General features: G+C 44.7%; 1 pseudogene; it reads right to left on the bottom strand.

Moving 5' to 3' along the window:
* Nucleotides 1–17,161: 17,161 nt before the first annotated feature.
* LOC136573551 (centromere-associated protein E-like) overlaps nucleotides 17,162–21,345 on the bottom strand; it is a 72,833-nt pseudogene continuing 68,649 nt past the window's right edge.

The following is a 21,345-nucleotide window of genomic DNA, read 5'->3' as shown; positions in this document are numbered from 1 at the left end:
ATCAACTACTGATGAACTACCGAGAGAATAGGTCATTGGTTGTAAAAGCCCAGAATCCCCCTTTAAATACACGTAGGGCTGTGTGATGCTCGTGGGGGCCACAGGAGGCAAATAGTGACGTGTGAATTAAATGTACGTGGGTGAATGAGATGCTTATGGGGGGGCAGCACATAGTGATCGTGTCAACACTTATGAGCACCATAAGTTAAGTTATGGTGCTTGTAGGGCAGGTTTCGAGGAGTCCAGAGATGTCATTTTTATTGCCCCTCATTCCTTGGAAGTCGCAGGGACAACGCAGCACCCATCTCGGCAGGTTGTGCTCTCGCACACAGTGGAGTGTGCACACAGGCTGCAGAGATGAGTCCAACTGCACCGACCTCCACAGGTGCCGGAATGGGGAGCCGGTAAGTCTAAAAAGTACATCTCGGACGTCTCGGGACCCGTCGCAGGAGCGCCATAACTGCAAATGGAGGCTGTGGGATGCCTATGGAGTCCACAGGGGGCGTACGGTGTGTTGGTGCAGCTATTAAGATGTTATGTGGAGGTGCACTGAATGGTGAAATGCTTGTTAGCACTGTGTGGCGGCGCGTGTCTAGGGTGGGGAGCAGGAGACAAATGGGGAGCTGGGGGAGAGGGATTCGAGAGGCACATTGGATATTGTAGAAGTGTAATGGAGTTAATGGTAGAATGCTAGTTAACCATGTGGGGGTGCATGGGAGCACGTGCGGGGGCTTGTGTTCTCCCAACAGTCTACAGAAAAAGAAGTGATGATTCTCACAATATGACAACAAAAACAAAAGCTATAGTAAAACTTTGGAATTGTAATTAAGGGCAAAACTAAAAGTTTAGGAGCCCAGGTGCAAAAGTTCAGCTCAGGACCCCCCCCCCCCTCTTCCCCTTTCAACCTTTTGCGTAAAAATTTGTTTGTAGCCCCTTAAGACGGGCTAACATGAGCGTATGGTTACTGTAGTGGCCCGAAGTCTATATTTCTGGCCCCTCCATAATTGTCATACATGTCATGTCTTTTGTGTTGATGCACTGTGCAAACTGTCTAGTCTCTTGTTATGTGTATTGCACAGCTGCAGCAAGTGAGAGGTTAATGTCTGAAAGTGGCATGGACATGTTTGGAAAAGTATCAATTTATGTCCTGTCATGTGGTATGTTAGACCCTAAGGCCGCCCTGCACATGGGTGGAAATCCCACGGCGGGATTTCCCGCGGGATTTCCGCCGCTCAAAGCCTGCATAGGAGTGCATTACAATACGCACTCCTATGCAGACGGCCGCGGTTTGGCCGCGCGAAATCTCGCGCGGCAAACAAACCGCGGCATGTCCTATTTTTGTGTGGGGCTCGCAGAGCCTCGCATAGAAACGTCACTCACGCAGCCGCCGGCTCCGGTCTGCGCATGCGCCGGCTGCCCAGCAGCCGGCACATGAAAGAGCCGGGGGCCGCCGGGCGCGGGTGAGTACGCGCTCGTCTCTGCAGGCGCTCGGGTCGGGTCCCGCGGCGAGAATTCTCGCCGCCGGATCCGACCCGCTCGTCTGCAGGCGGCCTAAATGTGAGTGTCTGAGAGCGGGAAAGGGTCTTTGATCATCTTCTACGGTTGATTGTGGAGTAGAGTACCGGCCTGCCACATGGGGGTACCTTCAACCCTCATGTGGTGAAGCGATGGAGGAAGAGGAGAGGTATCCTGAGGCCTTCCATGCCAGGAACCACCTCTGAGGAGCGACTGAAGTGAGGAGTCCGCTGTGCAGTGCTGCTTGCAAATACTAAGTGAGTGACTGGAGTGTTCCTACCCCCTTCCAGGAGCGGTACCATACAGATAACATGGACTGTAGGTCCGGTTTCATCCTGTCTCCTCCCTGACCTTACATTCTCTGTCTTTCCTGCACTGGCATGTGTAATGTTGTACTCTGACAAGCTTCCAGTAAAGTTCATTGGTCATTGCCCGTTCCCAGTGACTCAATTATCAAGTTTCAACTGTCTGTGTGGACTCTCTTCATTTAACCGCCGGGTACAAGCTACAGTGAGAAGGAGCGGTGGCGTCACGTGTGACAAATCTACAGTCCACCACACGTATACAGGTAATCGCTGTCTCAGCGTTGCTGGAAGAGGCCCAGCGGTGTCTTGGCCGAGGTTGCGTGCAGCCCTCTGAGGAGGAGTCTGGTAGAGCAACCTTGACAAGTGCCAACTTTACCCCGTGAGCTCCTCAGTGTGGGCCTTGTGTCTAGGTGGCCTCTGGGATGCGGCAGTTACCACGTATTACATATGTGCTATACGTGCGTGTGATATGTGGTAAAATCATAGAAATGTAGAGTTGTAGGGGACCTCCAGGGTCATCTGGTCCAACCCCCTGCTTAATGCAGGATTTACTAAATCATTCCACACAGATACCTGTCCAGACTTTGTTTGAACACTTCCATTGAAGGAGAACTCGCCACCTCCTGTGGTAACCTGTACCACTCATTGATCACCCTCACTGTCAGAAAGTGTTTTCTAATATCTAATCTGTGTCTCCTCCCTTTCAGTTTCATCCCATTGTTTCTAGTCTTTCCTTGTGCAAATGAGAATAGGGCTGATCCCTCTGCAGTGTGACAGCCCTTCAGATATTTGTAAGCTAAACATTCCCAGATCCTTTAGCTGTTCTTCATAGGACATGATTTGCAGACCTCTCACCATCTTGGTAACTCTTCTCTAAACTTGCTCCAGTTTGTCTATGTCTTTTTTAAAGTGGGGTGCCCAGAACTGGACACAGTATTCCAGATGAGGTCTGACTAAGGAAGAGTAGAGGGGGATAATTACCTCACATGATTTAGACTATATGCTTCTCTTAAAGGGGTTGTCCCGTGAAACAAAGTGGGGGTAAGCACTTCTGTATGGCCATATTAATGCACTTTGTAATATACATTGTGCATTAATTATGAGCCATACAGAAGTTATTCACTTACCTGTTCCGTTGCTAGCGTCCTCGTCTCCATGGTGCCGTCTAATCTTCAGCGTCTAATCGCCCAATTAGACGCGCTTGCGCAGTCCGGTCTTCTCCTTTGTTGAATGGGGCCGCTCGTGCCGGAGAGCAGCTCCTCGTAGCTCCGCCCCGTCACGTGTGCCGATTCCAGCCAATCAGGAGGCTGGAATCGGCAATGGACCGCACAGAAGCCCTGCGGTCCACCGAGGGTGAAGATCCCGGCAGCCATCTTCACAAGGTAAGTATGAAGACGCCGGACCGCGGGGATTCGGGTAAGTACTATCTGTTTTTTTTTTTAAATCCCTGCATCGGGTTTGTCTCGCGCCGAACGGGGGGGCCATTGAAAAAAAAAAAAACGTTTCGGCGCGGGACAACCCCTTTAATATGTCCCAGAATTCTGTTTGCCTTTTTGGCTGCTGCATCACATTGTTGACTCATGTTCAGTCTATGATCTATTAGTAATTTACAGGCAATCATATACATTGCCATACGCAGTCCCACTCACATTTGCAAGTAAGAATTGTGTAATGTGCGAGAACAAGAAAATAACGCAGCGTGTCCTGCTTGGCAGCATGTTACGCGTGAGAGAGCCCATTGTTCTCTATGGGTATGTAATCAACGCCGCCCCTATCCAATTACATTGCATATGTGAGGCGTATATATGCGCCATTGCGAAGCGATGGTGCAGGAAATATCACACACCCCCACCCCCAAAAAAACAAAACAGGTGAAGCGTATGTGCAATACGCTGTCATGTGCAGTACAATTTTGCTCTCATACACTGCGATAGGCCGGGTCACCAGCAGCTCCACAGTTGTAAAACGCTACATGACTAATACAGCATTTTACGCTTACAGCCATGTGAATCCGGCATTGGGCTGTGGTCATGTTTTTTGTTGCATATTTATGAAATTGCATACACTATTAAAAACCGCGTGTAGATTTAAACAATACATACATGTTTTTTGTTTTGTTTTTTTTAACCGCATGCAGGGTTTTGATGCAATTTTTAATTTTGTGGAAAGTGTGCAATCATATACAGGAGATACATGGTCCATATCACTATATACAGGAGATGTATAACTTACACCATCTGTACATATATCATTATATCCAGGAGATACCCATGTTATACCAGTATATTCCATATCACTATATACAGGAGATGTATAACTTACACCATCTGTACATATATCATTATATCCAGGAGATACCCATGTTATACCAGTATGGTCCATATAATTATATACAGGGAGATGCATATAAATCTTCTGTATGCAGTGATATTGACAATGCTGGTGTAAGTTTGGAGGGTCCATTACAGATGTGGCTAAAAATACTGGAAGAAAAAGTATTGAATGCAGCGCCTTTTTTTCCTCCAAAATATGGATGGAAAGCCGACGGACCCCATTATAGTCCATGGGGTCTGTTCGGTTTTGTCCAGAGACTGAGCCGCAGGGATTCCTAACCTGGGTATCTCCTGAATATAATATATGTACAGCTGGTATAACCTATGCATCCTGTGTATAGTGATATACCAGTTCACACCAGCATGGTCCATATTACTACATACAGGATGTATAGCTTAATGCAGCTATACATATATAATTATAAACAGAAGATACCCAGGTTATACCAGCATGCTCCATGTCACTTGTGAGTGAAAACACTTTTATGATCTGCCTCAGGTAACCAAATTGTTTTAACCCCTTAACGCCACAGGACGTAAATGTACTTGCTGCGGTGTACTTAACGCAACAGGATATACACTTATACCCTGGGGATAGTGCGAGATCAGAAGACATCCTGTGCTATCTGGCAGCGGGAGCCGGCTGTCACCGATAGATAGCCTCCTGCTGCAACAGCAGGGGTGCATCGGGACAGCGACCCCCTCTGTTAACCCCTTACACGCTGCGATCCATGTAGATTGCGGCATGTAAAGTGTTCACAGAGGAAGCGCACTCCCTCTGTGATGTCATTGGGCTCTCACGATGAAATCGCGGAGGGCCGATGGGTTGCCATGGCAATAGGACGCCAGCTACAGGCATCCTGCTTTGCCATTGCCTGTGATCGCTAATACAAGCAATAAGGCATTGCAGGACAGAAGTCTTGCAATGCTTTATCATAGCGATCAAAGCAGCTATGGTATAAATCCCCAACAGGGATATGAAAAGCGTAAAAATAGCGTAGAAAAAAATGTTTAAAACCCCTTTTTTGTGCTTTTCCCCTTAATAGTTTTAAAAAAAATCACACATATTTGGTATCGTCGTATCCGTAACGACTCCTACAACAAATTGAACACACTTTTTATCCTGCATGGCAAAAAGTATTTAAAAAAACTAAGGCAAAATGCTTATTTTTTTCATTTTGCCTCCCAAAAAACACAATAAAAGTGAACATAAAAGCCATATGTATCCCAAAATGGTACCCATAAAAACTACAGCTCGTCACGCAAAAAACAAGCCCTAACAGAACTCCGTCCATGGAAAATTAATTGTCATTTATGCTGCATGATTGATATTGTAAAAAAAAAAAAGCAATGCAGAATTGATGTGCTTTTTCTCCCTGCTATCATTAAAAAAATGAACATTTTACAATATAGTTTATGTATTCAAAAACGTCACCTATAAAGACTACAGTTTGCCACGCCCTCATACAGCCATAGCGACGGAAAAATTAAAAAGTTATGGCTTTTGAAAAGTGGAGGTAAAAGTCCCCCCAAAATCGTTGCGTCCTCAATGCCAAAATAGGCCATGTCCTCAAGGGGTTAAACAGGAAAATATGAGCTCAAAGAAGCCAATGAAAGACACGCATTATACAGTGTATACTACAGGACATCTGCCTTTACTTTTGGTGGGAAAAGGTTTATATAGTATTCAAACAAAGGAAGGTGGGACATTCAGATACATTATAACATTTGGTGTGCTGATCGGTCATTCTCATGGGGGGTGTTTATGATGTAACAGTTTAGCAAGAGGAGGGGGGAAGGAAATTATCAGACATGCTCAGTACAGATTTTGCCACATTTCACAATTAGCAACGGACTTGGCAATAGTGCCAACCTTATAATCTGCGTTCCGACGTGCGTTTTGCTAAAGCTTCCCCAAAGGGCTACATATGTAGTGTTCAATATGTTTGTTTTATTATAGTTATCAGTGGTAACATGACTGTGATAGTATTGGATATCTCCTGTATAGACATTTCTCTACTAACATGACCTACTATATGCCTTCCTTTTTTGATGCATTATTTCTTTTTGTTTGGGAAGTCATCTCTTCTGTTATGTGATATTTTAATATGATTCTATTCAATAAAATGTAATCCTTCTTTTGAGGCTTTTGTACCCTTTTTCATGTTTCCCCCTTAGTAACATGCATTAAAAACGGGTCGCAGTTGCATGGCCTGTGAGTGTGATCTGTTTTTTTTCTTTAATCCTCTCATAGAAAATAATGGTGATTCTTGAACAAAAATTACATAAAAATAGGATTGCTGCAATTTTTCAAATTCGTACTATGGGTCTGAGTTAAAAAAATTACATGTGTGAATTAACCTATAGAAATGAATGGGGTTTTTCTCCATGAGAGTTCTGTCCATCTCGGAACATGTGCGTGAAAATTGCCTGCGAGAATACAGCCTTTGGTCATCATACCTTTAGTAATGTATAAAATGTACTGACTCTAACCAATTCCCCAACAAACCGGAAAACAAGAATAGCACAGAACATCCCTCCTAGTGAGGAGGAAAAGGCATTTTTACATTTGTACCCTGGAGCGAATAAAACTATACTGTATGTTCTTAAACATTTCTGTAGCTCCCTGGATTTCTCAGCCCCATAAACTTTTAATTCAGAGGACTAATCCTGCATTTTGAACCACAGGTGATGAAAATTAAAGGGGTTGTCCCGTGCTGAAACGTTTTTTTTTTTTTTTTTTTCAGCGCGAGACAAACCCAATGCATGTGTTAAAAAAAACAAACGTTTAGTACTTACCCGAATCCCCGCGCTGCGGCGACTTCTTCCTTACCTTAGCAAGATGGCCGCCGAGATCTTCACCCACGATGCACCGCGGGTCTTCTCCCATGGTGCACCGTGGGCTCTGTGCGGTCCATTGCCGATTCCAGCCTCCTGATTGGCTGGAATCAGCACACGTGACGGGGCAGAGCTACGAGGACCAGCTCTCCGGCACGAGCGGCCCCATTCACCAGGGAGAAGACCGGACTGCGCAAGCGCGTCTAATCGGGCGATTAGACGCTGAAATTAGACGGCACCATGGAGACGAAGACGCCAGCAACGGAGCAGGTAAGTGAATAACTTCTGTATGGCTCATAATTAATGCACGATGTATATTACAAAGTGCATTAATATGGCCATACAGAAGTGTATAACCCCACTTGCTTTCGCAGGACAACCCCTTTAAATGTATCTTATTTTCAGAAGTTAGTTGAACCAGGCACTTCAATAGGAATATCAACAAGATCCCTTACTTTTCTTAGAATGGTACAACTTTCTTTCAAATAGGGAATTCTAATCAGCACTGGTCTTGGAGGGGCTCCCGGTGGTGGAGAGTGGAATTGCACCCTGCGGCAACTTCCTGGAGATAATGTTGCTATCTCAAATTTGGTTTGCAACAAGAGTTCAAATAATTCCACCAGATTACGTTTTTTGGCTTGTTCAGGTGCCCCATCAGTCAGAGTGTTTTCAAGATCATCCAATTTATTTATAAGGAGGGAAACGCCGATTGCTTTCTTGAGGTCATGCTTAACTGCATGCATTTGGTCTTCCACAGTGCTGACTCTCTCCTCCGCCTCATTCATAAGGTCATTCACCTGTTTGAGACTGTCTCCTGAAGTTGACTTCCTCCTTTCACTCTGCCATCAGGTCACACCAAAGTGTTTTTTTTTTTTAATTAAAAAAAGTTTTATGCATTTCTTTTTATACAAGCATTTTTTGGGTAGCGCTGACAGCCAGAACATAAAAGAGCCAGAGCCGCGGGACAGGTGAGCGCCACACTGGTAGGGGCTCAGGTCCGCTGCAAGAATTCTCACAGTGGGGTCTGACACGGCCATCTGCAGGCGGCCATACATTGTTCAAAAAAAAAGACAATGCATTTCCTCTCTCTGCCGTCCAAAAACAGAAAACTTTTACAATACAGCATGTGCACCCAAAAATGGTACCAATGACAACTGCAGTTTGCCACGCAAAAACCAAGCCGTCACCCGGCCGCGCAGACGGAAAAATTAAAAGTTATGGCTTTTTAAAAGTGAAAATTAAAAAACCTTCGGAAAAAAATAGGCCTTAAGGGGTTAAATGGCTTTGATCAATTTGCAACCCACTCCATACAGCAATGATGAAAGACTGAACCCTGCTGAGGGGGAACCGTGCCCGACAGACCCCGCACATGTGCCAGTGCTTGCATCTGCTGTATGCTGGTACCGCACTACGGACTATCGGTTAGATACCGGAGCACCGACCTGTGTTCACGGCCCCGGGCTGCACTGCGCGAGCTTTGGACTGTCAGCAGTCACGTGGCACAAAGGAACCACTTCCCGCTGATTTAGCATAAGAGCATTCGTTACAGGCGGTCACATGGAGCCAGGCGCCATCTAGTGTTGAATATATGGAAGTACAAACAGTTGTAAAGTCTGCAGCTGCCTGCTTGTGCGTTGTTTTCGCAGGTAGAGATGGTCTCAGTCTTTATATGGCACGTATAATAACTGCGTACAACGGGACAGGAGGGTACAATACTGTAATAATGTATTACTACACAAGCCAAAATAATAAAAAAAGCTAACATGGAGGCTGGTACAGAATGGTTTACTTCACAAGAAGATATCCCCATGGTTCACATTTACAGATTGAGTGTCTATGGCTGCCTGCAGACGAGCGGAAATCCCGCCTCGGGATTTCCCGCGGGATTTCCGCCGCTGAAAGTCTGCATAGGAGTGCATTACAATACGCACTCCTATGCAGACGGCCGCGGTTTGGCCGCGCGAAATCTCGCGCGGCAAACAAACCGCGGCATGTTCTAATTTCCTGCGGGGCACGCACTCACCTGGCCGCCGGCTCCGGTCTGCGCATGCGCCGGCTGCGCGGCAGCCGGCACATCAAAGAGCCGGGGCCGCCAGGCGCGGGTGAGTACGCGGTCGTCCCTGCAGGCTCTGGGGTCGGATCGCGCGGCGAGATTTCTCGCTGCCGGATCCGACCCGCTCGTCTGCAGGCGGCCTAAAGGAAATAAATAATATGTGCTTGTTTTCTGTAAAAATTGAGATTTTACTATAAATTTCTAGACAAACTATCAGACATAATTAGGCAGAGAGGTTATTATGAATCATCTACTTGATGTGGGCCCCTCATGGTTGGGGGGTGGGGTGGAGGGACTTGTTATTTGTATAGCACCAACTTATTCTGCAGTGCTTTCAGGTAATTTATTTATTACAGTCGACCAAAACTGCCCTCACAAAAGTATTAAATGACCTGATGACTACTCCCTATTAATCCTCCTTGACCGCTCTGCTGCATTTGACACTGTTGACCATCACCTCCTTCTCACTATGCTTCACTCTATCGGCCTGAAGGACATGGCTTTCCCCTAGTTCTCCTCCTACCTCTCTTTCAGCATCTCCTTTGCTGGCTCTATGTCCTCTCCCCTTCCTCTCGCTGTCAGGGCTCGGTCCTTGGTCCCCTTCTCTTCTCTATCTACACAGCCCCAATTGGACAAACCATCCGCAAATTCGGCCTCCAATACCATCTCTATGCTTACAACATCCAGCTAGACACCTCTTCCCCTGACATCCCAGCACCATTCCTCTAAAACCTCACCAACTGTCTGTCCGCTGTCTGTAACACCAAGTCCTCCCTCTTTCTCAAAATTAACCTATCAAAAACTGACCTCCCCCCAACATTTCCATATCTGGCACCACTATAACCCCCAGACAGCATGTCTACTGCCTTGGGGTCACAATGGACTGTGACCTCTCCTTTACCCCCACCCCCACTCCATATCCAATCTCTGGCTTGAACATGCCACCTGCACCTCAGAAATATTACTAAAATCTGTCTGTTCCTCACCACGGACTCGCTAAAGACACTCATTGTCGCCCGCATGCACTCTTGACTCGACTACTGCAACTCGCTGTTCATTGTCCTTCCTCGCACCAGGCTCTCCCCTCTCTGATCCATATTAAACGTGGCGGCTAGGCTCATTTTTCTATCTAGCCGTTTCTCAGATGCCCCCGCACTATGCCATCCCTGTATTGGCTGCCCATCCACTGCAGAACTAAATTTAAATTTACCCTCACCCACAAAGCTCTCCATGGCGCCACACCACCGTACATCACTTCCCTCCTGTTTGTACACCACCCAGCACGCACACACCGATCCACTAACACACTCAGACTAAACACCGCTCTAATAAGAACCTCACATGCTCGCCTACAGGACTTCACCAGAGCAGAACCAATCCTCTGAAATGCTCTACCCCAAGGCATCCAGACATTCCCTGAGGCACCAAATTTCAGATGCACCTTAAAAACGCACCTCTTCAGGGAGGCATACTAAATCTCCTGACCTAGTCCCCCTGCCCCCCCATGGCTCCCCACACCTTCTACCCTACCTAAGATCCATAAAAGTCTACAGAACCCCTCTGGGAGGCCCATCGTCTCAGGGTGTGGCTCTTTATTTAGTAGCTGTGCCCGTTTTTTGAACAGGACATTGAGAGTATTTGCAGAAGGGTCGCAATCTTTTATACGGGAGACCAGTGACTTCTTGTGTAAAATTAGAACTTTGGAAGCGAGGGAGAGATCATTTTCATAGGATGGTAGCTATCATATAATAGGAGGCTATTTCTATCAGTTGGCTTAGTATATAAATCTGACTTAAATTTAGCCCCATCTTTGGGCACCATAACACCCAAGAATTGCACTTCATCCTTAGAAAATGTCAGGGTGGAGCTTAGGGTAAATATTAGAGATGAGCAAGCACCCAAATGCTCGAGTCTGCGTTATTCGAGTCAAGTTTTTCCTAAAATTTTCAGAGCTCTACTCGAGTAACGAACCCCATGGACTACAATGGGAGACTCGAGGATTTTTGTATGTGGGACGCCGGGTGCAGAGCTCCTCCTCCCCCCCCCCCCTCTCTTTCCCCTGCTTGCCAGACAAAAAAATTTGCCAATGAAGCGCCCTGCATCGAGGCAGGGAGGGGCCAAAACAGGCACGTCACAGTGGGGTGGAGCCAAAAACTGGGGCGGGGTCGAACACGGCTTGATGCTTGTTCGAGTAACGAGCACCATTGAGTACGCTGATACTCGAACGAGCATCAAGCTCGGCAGAGTAAGTTCGCTCAACTCTAGATATAACATCAGGGAAAGATACACTTGTGCTTCTTCTATGTTGTGTATTTGATTATGTGCCCATGCAGCCTTGGTTATGTAGGTGAAATCACAATGGACGTTAGGACACACATGGTAAAGCACAAGACTACGATACGAACAAAAATCTAAGAATTACCATTGTCTAAGCACTTTCTTGAATATAACCACTCTATCAGTCAACTTAAATTTAGAGTATTACCGAGAGGCGAAGAGCGTATCTTACAATTAAGAAGGAAGGAACTCAAGTGGATCTTTGAGCTTGATATGCTGACCCCCAGTGGTTTAAATCTTGAGTATCACTATATGCCCCATTTCTAATATGTTATGCATCTTTAAGGCTTAGCATTTCGTTTAGGAGGTTTGTGATGTGTTCTATATTGTATTCATGTTTTCTTCTCTTATTTTTTTGTCTCCTCTCTTATTTTAGGTTGTTGTCATGTTAATTAGATTGGATCCTGCCCATGCTGCCCTTTTTACAAGCACACAGTATACATCATCTCTACTTTAGTGCTCTTTCTCATGAGCGTATATCAGCCTGCCGTTTTTCCAGTCGGCTGGTTTTTTTTTTTAAGAGGATATACCACATTAATACATATGGAGGTCTTTCTATGGTTGCTATACCTAGTAACATCTCATATGGTATCTGTGGAAATGTGAATGGGATGTTTCATTTATTAGCATCCCCTCTGTAGGAAAGCTGTGTATACTGTTTTACAATTCAATGGTCACCACAATTGGTATCGCTCTATATGGTGAGTTATAGACATAATTTTTCGGTTGGATGGCCAATTATGGCTGCCAGCACAATTGCTATATACTTTACACAGAGATACAAGACCTCTTTTGATATCACTGTGAGCCTGGAACGCTCTTTGGTCTCTAGGGTAACACCCCAGACACTGCAAATGAATTGCGAGGCTGCATTGATCTAGCATGTAGAGATGAGCAAACATGCTAGTTTAGAGCAAATTACTCAATCGAGCATCGCTTTTTTCGAGTAACTGCCTAATCGGGCGAAAAGATTTTGGGGGCGCCGGGGGTGGGAAAGAGAGAGAGAGCTCCCCCGTTACCTCACCCATTCCCCCCCCCCCCCTCAAATCTTTTTATTCGAGTAGACAGTTACTCGAAAAAAAGCGAGTAGTTGTCCTAAACGAGCACGTTCGCTCATCTCTACTAGCGTGCCTGCGCGGTCTCTGACATTTTGCATTGGCTATTTTGTGGATGATGATGATGAAATATTGCGACACTACATGGAATAAATGCACATGCACGATTTTGGTACTCTGTATGGGACTTGGTAAATATTGTGGTGACTGCTACAGATCCCATGCACATATGACGCAGAGTATGATTTTCTTACTTTTTATATCGCAGTTATGGCTACAAATACCGCGCATGTGCTATACGGTTATAGGACGCCGGCATGTGCACCATGGAGATGGCGTATGGAGGGATCCTTTCCGATATATATGTATGTATATTTCTAGTACTGTATTAAGTCGTAATTGGTAAACTGATCACATCTGTCGCATCTATTTAAAAAGAGGGTACGTTATTTTAACATGATTGGTCTATTGCTGTTTGCTTTTTACCATTTATGGTTCACATAATTCACTCATTTCTGAGCTTGACAAAGACCCTGAGGATCAAAACATGGCTGTATACCCTTGGCAGGGAGGAATAAAGTTATTTCACTAACTTGCACAAACTTATGCTGCAACGGACCTCTTTTTATGTAATTGTTATATTGTCTGTGTTCTCCCATGCTTAAAAGCGCTGCAAAATAAGTTGGCGCTATACAAAGATTATTATTAATACTGCACTTTAATATGCAGCTCCAATATGATTACTTTAGGATATTTGTGGCAGTATTATCATTGCAATTAGTTATTTAGAGTTAATATTTCATTGGATAGAGTGCATCTTCTTACATCATAGGGACTGATGTTTTTATTGGTTATGATGTAGTCGCCTTTATTAGGATATTTTTACTGTTTGGATTTAGCATTACGATCACATTTGGCTGGCTTTGGTATTTGTGCCGTTAGTCATCTTGACATCTGTGAGTACATTTTAAATGCATTCGTTATTAATAAAGATGGTTTTATATGTGGAGCAGTGAATGACTATTTCCTCTTTGAGCTGCAATGGTTATGGGAGTTACTAGCAGTGGTGGTTTAAATGGAAGGGGCACCATTCATTTGATCAATTTGTTCCCTAGCCACATCAGATTATGGGCTTCATGATAATGAAGGGTTCAAAAGGAGAAAACACACGGTTCAGAACTACAAAACCAGAGAGGTAAAAAGAAGTCTTCTGCTCAGGGAACGGTTGGTGAATATGGCTTCTGACAGAGCATTCATTCTGAGAAATGCACTCAGAGTCTTAAAGTTCAAAGCCAAATGAAACCCATTCTGGAGAAACCAATGGTCTGCTAAAACTTCTATAAGGGCAATATTTTAGCTGCACCAAATTTTAATCTTTTTCCACACTTCGTTATAAGCCCTCATTGTGGAGGCTCTTCGATAATAGGGTGTTGACCATGCCTTCAGACCAGACCCTTGCTTGACCCCGATTATCCGGTCAACAGCCCGACTGTCAGATGTAGCTTCGCCAGGTTTAGGAAGCATATTTCCCCTTGGATGAAAAAGTCCTGTTTTACTGAAAGCCTCCAATAATGGCTCTGACGCAAATCCAGGACTAACAGGAACCATCTCCTTCGTGGCCAGAACAGGATGACTACACGATCGCTTAATCGTTCCTCATCTTCTAGAGGACCCTGGGAATAATAATGTCCCTTTTATGTGAGCTGAATCTCATTTGAATGAGCAAGTGATGTCACCGCTAGTTCGTGCAGAATGTTTAGACAGGCAGATCGTTGAGAATTGTTCAGTGCTTCACATTCCTACATGAAACAGTGAGCGGGGAGTGTTTAACTGCAACGAGAAGTCAACGAGCCGACGATTTTTATGCAGGCTGAAACTCAGCAACAAAACAAAAAGCAATCAAAAAATGCACGATGACTCATGTTTGGGCGTAACGATTATCACGCATTTTGTGCGTTTGCATGACCATCGTTAAGTCTAAATGAGCCTTAAGAGGAATTGGGGGTGAGAAACACAGCAAAAGCTTCTCTCAGCTAATGAAAAGTCTATCTAGACAACCTTGCCTGGAGAGCGAGCAGAACGTTTCCAGTTGAGTGTCTTGGGCAGTGCCCATGACATCCCGGTCTGAATGTCCTAACTTGAACTGACTTATGTGGAAGCACGGTGTAAAACTGTCATGTCATTTTCTGTATGTGTGTTGCACAGCTGACGCGACTGAAGAGTTAACCGTGATAAAATCATTGCCTGTCAGCTGTGTCTGCATGTGAATGTATCTGTTCTACTGCGTCATGTGGTACAAGTGAGGATATAAATGTGAGTGTCAGAGAGCAGGAAAGGGCTGTCTTGTTTAATCTGTGTTAGAGGAGGCCTTTCATCTGGCCTGCTGCAGCGTGCTAACACAGAGCCGCCTGGAAGAACCAGCAGCTTCCATGTAGGTGAAGATGGAGGAAGAACATCCTGTAGCACATGGAGAGTGGATGTGAGGAGAGAGTCGCTTCCAGAAAGCGAGCACACCAAACCTCAGTTTAACTAAAAACAGGTACCTATGCACAACACAGGTGTTTTTCCTGTGTGTCAGTCTGCCATTAGGATCACCGCTCAGAGATACTTAAAGGGGTTGTCTCACGAAAGCAAGTGGGGTTATACACTTCTGTATGGCCATATTAATGCACTTTGTAATGTACAACGTGCATTAATTATGAGCCATACAGAAGTTATTCACTTACCTGCTCCGTTGCTAGCGTTCCCGTCACCATGGATCCGTCTAATTTCGCTTTCTTCTGGCGTTTTTAGACGCGCTTGCGCTGTGCGGTCTTCTTCCTGGTGAATGGGGCCGCTCGTGCCGGAGAGCTGGTCATCGTAGCTCCGCCCCGTCACGTGTGCCGATTCCAGCCAATCAGGAGGCTGGAATCAGCAATTGACCGCACAGAGCCCACGATGCACCATGGGAAAGGACCCGCGGTGCATCGTGGGTGAAGATCCCGGCGGCCATCTTGGTGAAGGAAGAAGTAGGAAGAAGGAAGACGTCGCAGAGCGGGGATTCGGGTAAGTAATATGTTTTTTTTTTTTTAACACATTCATTGGGGTTGTCTCGCGCCGAACGGGGGGCCTATGAAAAAAAAAAAAAAAAAACCCGTTTCGGCGCGAGACAACCCCTTTAATTGTGACACCCATGCGGATGCTGTGCGGGGTGCATTTAGGCTAAGCTTTCTTCCTGAGCAATTTGTCTGCGAGTGATTGTGGAGTGACCCCTTCGTGCCGGAGAGCGGCTCCTCGTAGCTCCGCCCCGTGCCGATTCCAGCCAATCAGGAGGCTGGAATTGGCAATGGACCGCACAGAAGACCTGTGGTCCACCGAGGGTGAAGATCCCGGCGGCCATCTTCACAAGGTAAGTAAGAAGTCACCGGAGCGCGGGGATTCAGGTAAGCACTATCCGGTTTTCTTTTTTAACCCCTGCATCGGGTTTGTCTCACGCCGAACGGGGGGGGGGGCTATTGAAAAAAAAAAAAAAACGTTTTGGCGCGGGACAACCCCTTTAACAGTGTGTGGGAATGGTGGCGTCACAAGTGATATCTACTACAAGCCCCTCATCCGCCTTTTTGGAACTCCTAGCCGAAGGAGTGTCAAAGCGAGGCTCGCAATCTACACTGGCCTTGGTTACGAGTCATCCCTCCGGGACCAGAGCATGGTAAGTGCCAGCGTGACACGTCAGCATTTATCCCTCCCAGCTCTTCACGTTAACCAGGTGCCCATGATCACCCCTCTGGGGTGTTGCATCTGCACTTTCGAATCATCTTTGGAAGATTACCATGGTCCATGTACTCTATGCGGTTGTCCTTCCCAACCCTGCTTCTTGTGCTGCCTGAGGACGACAGGGAATGCAAGGTTTTGAGACACAGTATTTGAACAGCTTTGTGCCAGAGTTCACAAGCAAACAGTAGCCCATTCAGTAATGTACATTTGGAAAGTTCTTCCTATCTGAAACTCTTGTTGTGCCTGCTATTTAAAGTCACCCCCTTAATAAGTATTTTCTGTAAGATGCCAAGTACTATCTCTTGTAAAACTTCAAAAGTGAAAAGCTGTGCAATTACGTCATGCATTTAGCAACCTTTTAGTCCACGTGTGGGATTTTTTTTTTTTTTGCCAAAACTATATGAACCTGCTTACTGTTGGATTGGTTCGTTTTTCATCGATCGAGTGTATTTTGGTACATGTCACACACATGTGAATGTTGTGGATCCACGCGTGGATTTAGCCCCATCAATGGGCAAAATCTGCAAGCAGAATTCAGACTAGCAAGAAAGTTTTCTTCTTTCCCGAGAAGCGCCATTTTGCATACTATGCCTAGGAAGCTTTGAAGGCCCCCCCACTAAGTGCTGCATGTCCAGAAAGAGCAATAGGCCAAAACCACGCGAAGGCCCTGTTCTCACTGGTGTAATTTTTTAAAGGATCTATGACATATTTGACATTAGTTTTTTGAGCCCATCAGACAGGTTTCTTCTTCCACTTAACGTTTCTGCCCACTAAAGCCAATGGGGAAGAAAATACACAGATGCCAGGGGGAAGCACATACAGCAGCTTGAAAATAAGCACAGCAAGTGTATTACGTAGATTTTTAAAAATCCCATCCCCAGCAGCCTGAATAACATGAATAGAGGGTTTAAGCACTCAACTCATGGCTCCTGTACATACTTCCCTTTGGAATAATATGCTGATGGCAATACCTTTTAAATAAACTACCTTCTTTTATTGTATCAGCAATAAATATTGGACTTTAGTTAATAAAGACATCAAACTCAAATTCGAAAACAAACACACAAGACGATTTAGAATAAGTGGTAAATGATGTAAATAGGCGTACTATCTAGCGCCACATTTAACATGGTTACTGGTTTAGTAGATTGACTGAAGGAACGTGAAACTTAAAACTTTACCCTTTATTAAATATATTCTAAAATGTAAACTAAAAATCATTATCTTTTGGAGCTGGAAGGAACAATATCCGGCTTTGCAGAATTCAAATTTTTTCTTTTCACATTGCATTTTTTTTACTGTACAGACTAAGATGAGGGAGCCTCGTATATTGTGTATGGAGAAGCTCAGGAGGCTTTGCATTCATTGGGTTTATCCGTTGGTGCTTTATCCCACCAGTTATTGACATCACTAGTTGTTTCGGTTGTTGCTCCAGCGTGCAAAGCTTTATCTGCAAGAGAGAAAAACTTGTCAGCCCACAAATATTTACAAGGACGGAAAAAAAAAAAAAAAAAAGTTATGCAGGTGTTGTTTCACCAGAGACGGCACCAATCATGTTCGTGGCATGTGTAGGGTATTTTGCCTTTCCACACACTGCTGGGAATAGGCGGTTGTACGCGCCCAGGTACCTCCATATGGCCTTTTCCTATAAAGTTTGAATAGATTCAATCTATTTTTCTGTTATTTGTGGGAAGCGTTTGGTATTGCAACTTTAACCCCTTAGTGACGGAGCTTTTTTGCTTTTTTCCATTTTTGTTTTTTCCTACTCCCTTTTAAAAAAATCGTAGCTCCTTTATTTATCCACCGACGTCGCTGTATGTGGGCTTGTTTTTTGCGGGATGAGTTGTATTTTTCAATGGCACTATTTATTGTACCATATTATTTACTGAAAAACTTTTAAAAAATTCTTAGCGGAGAGAAATGGAAAAAAAACGACATTCCACCATCTTTCGGTGCGTCCCGTTTCTACACCACACAAATTGCAACAAAAACGACCTGATATTTTTATTCTATGGGTCAGTACGATTGCTACGATACCAAACTTGTAGAGTATTTTTTTTGCTGTAGTACTTTTATTTATTTATTTTTTTAAGATATTTAATTTTTTTCAATTATTTTCTGCGGTCAGTTTGTGCGCGCAATACCTTTTTTATTTTTTCGTCGACGTAGTTGAGAAAGGGCTCATTTTTTGCAGGATGTCCTGTAGTTTCCGATAGTATCAATTTGGAATACATACGACTTTTTGATCGCTTTTTATTGCGTTTTTTTCTGGGAGACAGGGTAACTAAAAAAGTGTATTTCTGGCGTTCTTTATTTTTTTTTTTCAGACGACGTTCACCGTGCAGGAAAAATAATGCACTACTTTGATAGATCGGACTTTTACGGACGCGGCGATATCAAGTACATATTTTTATTTTATGATTTTGATTTTTTAATAAGGATATGGCAAAAGGGGGGTGATTTAAACTTTTATATCTTTTTTTTTTTTTTTAACAATTAAAAAAAACTTTGAATATTTTTTTTACATTACTTTGAAGTCCCCCTGGGGGACTTTAACATGCGATGCTTTCATCGCTCCTGCAGTATGACGTAATGCTATAGCATTACGTCATACTGCTTTTTTACAGGCAGTCTTTCAAGCCACCCTGTGTGGATGGCTTGGGAGGCAGTCTGCTAAGGCAGCCCTGGGGCAATTCATTAGGCCCCCGGCTGCCATGACACCTGCACGGCTTCCCCAATCTCACCGCGGGGGAAGGGGGCCGGGCGGGACCCCCGAACAGCGTTCGGGGGATTTAAATGCCGCTGTCAGAATTGACAGCGGCATTTAAAGGGTTAATAGCCGCGCTGGCCGAACGGCCGAGCGCAGCTATTGCCCGCGGGTGTCAGCTGTAATAAACAGCTGATGCCCGCGCTGTATGGAGGGAGATAGCGCCGCTACCTCCCTCCATACACGTGCTGCAACAGCAGGACGTAGTTTTACGATAGAGCTGTCACTAAGGGGTTAAACGAATAGTAAGTAATTACTGTAATGCGCCAGAGTATCAGGGCCGGGTTTCATGGAGTTTTTATGGTTTTCTCTTGTTTAAAGGTAACCTGCCACGTCTCCACATGTGATGCTGTGGGGAAGTGACCACTTCCCTTTTAGCTAAATCCCACATACAAGAATAGCCAATAGTTTGTAGTTACATGTGAAGTGACAATTTATCAGTTTCCATTTCTAAACTCTTGTGATTTCAACAGAATATATATCTTAGTTGAAAATTAAGTCCCCTGAACCATCTAGGAGATTCGAACACTTAAATCCACATGTAATTTTGTACTAACTGATGCTTTCAGTGCGACTAACTGCTCCATACATCTCTATGCGAGCCCAACTAGATGGGGTTTCCAGGGTTTACATTGTAAAGAGAACTATAAACGCAGGGTAATGCAAAAACAATGGTGCAAAAGCAAAGCCAGTTTATATAATCCAAAACATGGCGCACTTGTCTTACCCTCTCGGAGTTATACTGCAATATGCAGGGCGATTCAAGAAGAATGGTGTAAAAGTCAGGCAGATTTAGTCATACACGAACAGACACAACAGCCAGAAAGACATGAAAAGACAACAACTCAGTCATTTGTAATACTAGACGACCTAAAACAAGGCATCTCGACTGCAGTGGATTCAATACGGGTGCTTTCACAGCGACAGAAATGTGCTGCATTACATATGGCAGATTCTGCGCCAAGAGCTGCATGCCGCCATGTGGATATTGCAGCGGAACTGAACCATTTTGTATTCCACATCAGAATCTACAGGTATACCTGTGGGTTTTGGTACGTTTTTCTGCAGCACCAGAATCAGCTCTGTGTTGCGGCACATAATGGAGAGAAATTTTGCCCACGTGAAAGCAACAGTAGATACGCCAGGATACATCTGGGCAGACCAGGACCATCAACTTGACATCTGCTATGTCACCAATGGCACCTACATCAAACATCTGTAAGGTACGTCAATGTGAAGAGCCTTTCTATCTTTTCATGCCATTCTAGCAGTTATGCGAATTCAAGTATGGAATAAAATAAATTGGTTTACTTTTGCACCATTGTTTTTGCATCACCCCGTATATTGCACCAAAATAATAGTATAAAATGTAAGATGGTAAAACTGCATTTTTTTGGATTGCTCTACTTGGCTAAAGGACTTTCTATGCTTGGGCCAAATTAATCACTTCTACACGTACTCATGTTATAGGGTAATTGATGGTGCCACCATAACTGCAACCCCTCCCACCCCCTATATTAGGTATATGTAGACTGAACTGTGCTACTGGCAGTTATTGGAGTATGACAGACTGCGAAAACTGGAAGTGGGTTTAGCAAGCCCAATATTGACCCGTGGACCCTATGGGTGATGATCTGCTGCCCTGGCCTCTTGAACTGTGTGACTGTGGCCTTGTGTAGAGCTCTACTGAAGGAGTTCCCTTCAGCAAGCATTTATGGTAAAAAGTGTAGTCCGGCATGTACTGCAATCAGGTGAACTGCAGGGAGTGTGAAGAGGCATAGTGTGCATCAAGAGTGTAATATAACCCACTCCAACTGTATTTCACACCCCAAATGTGCAAAGTGATCACATTCTTTATGTCAAGACCAAACCTTCCAAAGCAAACACACATAACAGACTCATTCAAATAAGGTATTGCAATATGCTAGTTACATATTTACAGGGAATTCACTTTTGGTCAAAAAAGCACATCATTTTACCAATCAGTATTGGGAAGCAAGTTGTGCTCCTGCATCTCTGTGCCCTTCACGCTGGCATTGCAGACGGGGGAGGGGGGGGGGGGGGGGGAGACGGACGGGACGGGGACACAAGTGGTTTAATGTATAGGAGGTCTTGTCATAAAGGGTGCAAAACAAAACATCTGACGGTTACCCAATTCTCCTCTAGGATTCCCATCGGCAGGTTCTGTACTTAGATCTGTCAATGATATAGTGAATACATGTTGAATAAAATATCCCATACCCCTTGATCAAATAGCTTTTAAGCACCTCTGTGTATTGTATAATCCTGGCCTCCCGCTGAAACCCTAGTAAAATACACCACAGCAGACTCTTCCAGTTCAGTCGTGGACACACTATTGTACCTACCTGTCAACAAGCTCCAAAAGTTT

The sequence above is a fragment of the Eleutherodactylus coqui genome, chromosome 7, assembly GCF_035609145.1.
Source record: "Eleutherodactylus coqui strain aEleCoq1 chromosome 7, aEleCoq1.hap1, whole genome shotgun sequence".
Lineage (NCBI taxonomy): Eukaryota > Metazoa > Chordata > Amphibia > Anura > Eleutherodactylidae > Eleutherodactylus > Eleutherodactylus coqui.
The sequence above is the reverse complement of the archived record's forward strand: the minus strand, read 5'-3'. Positions and strand labels throughout refer to the sequence as shown.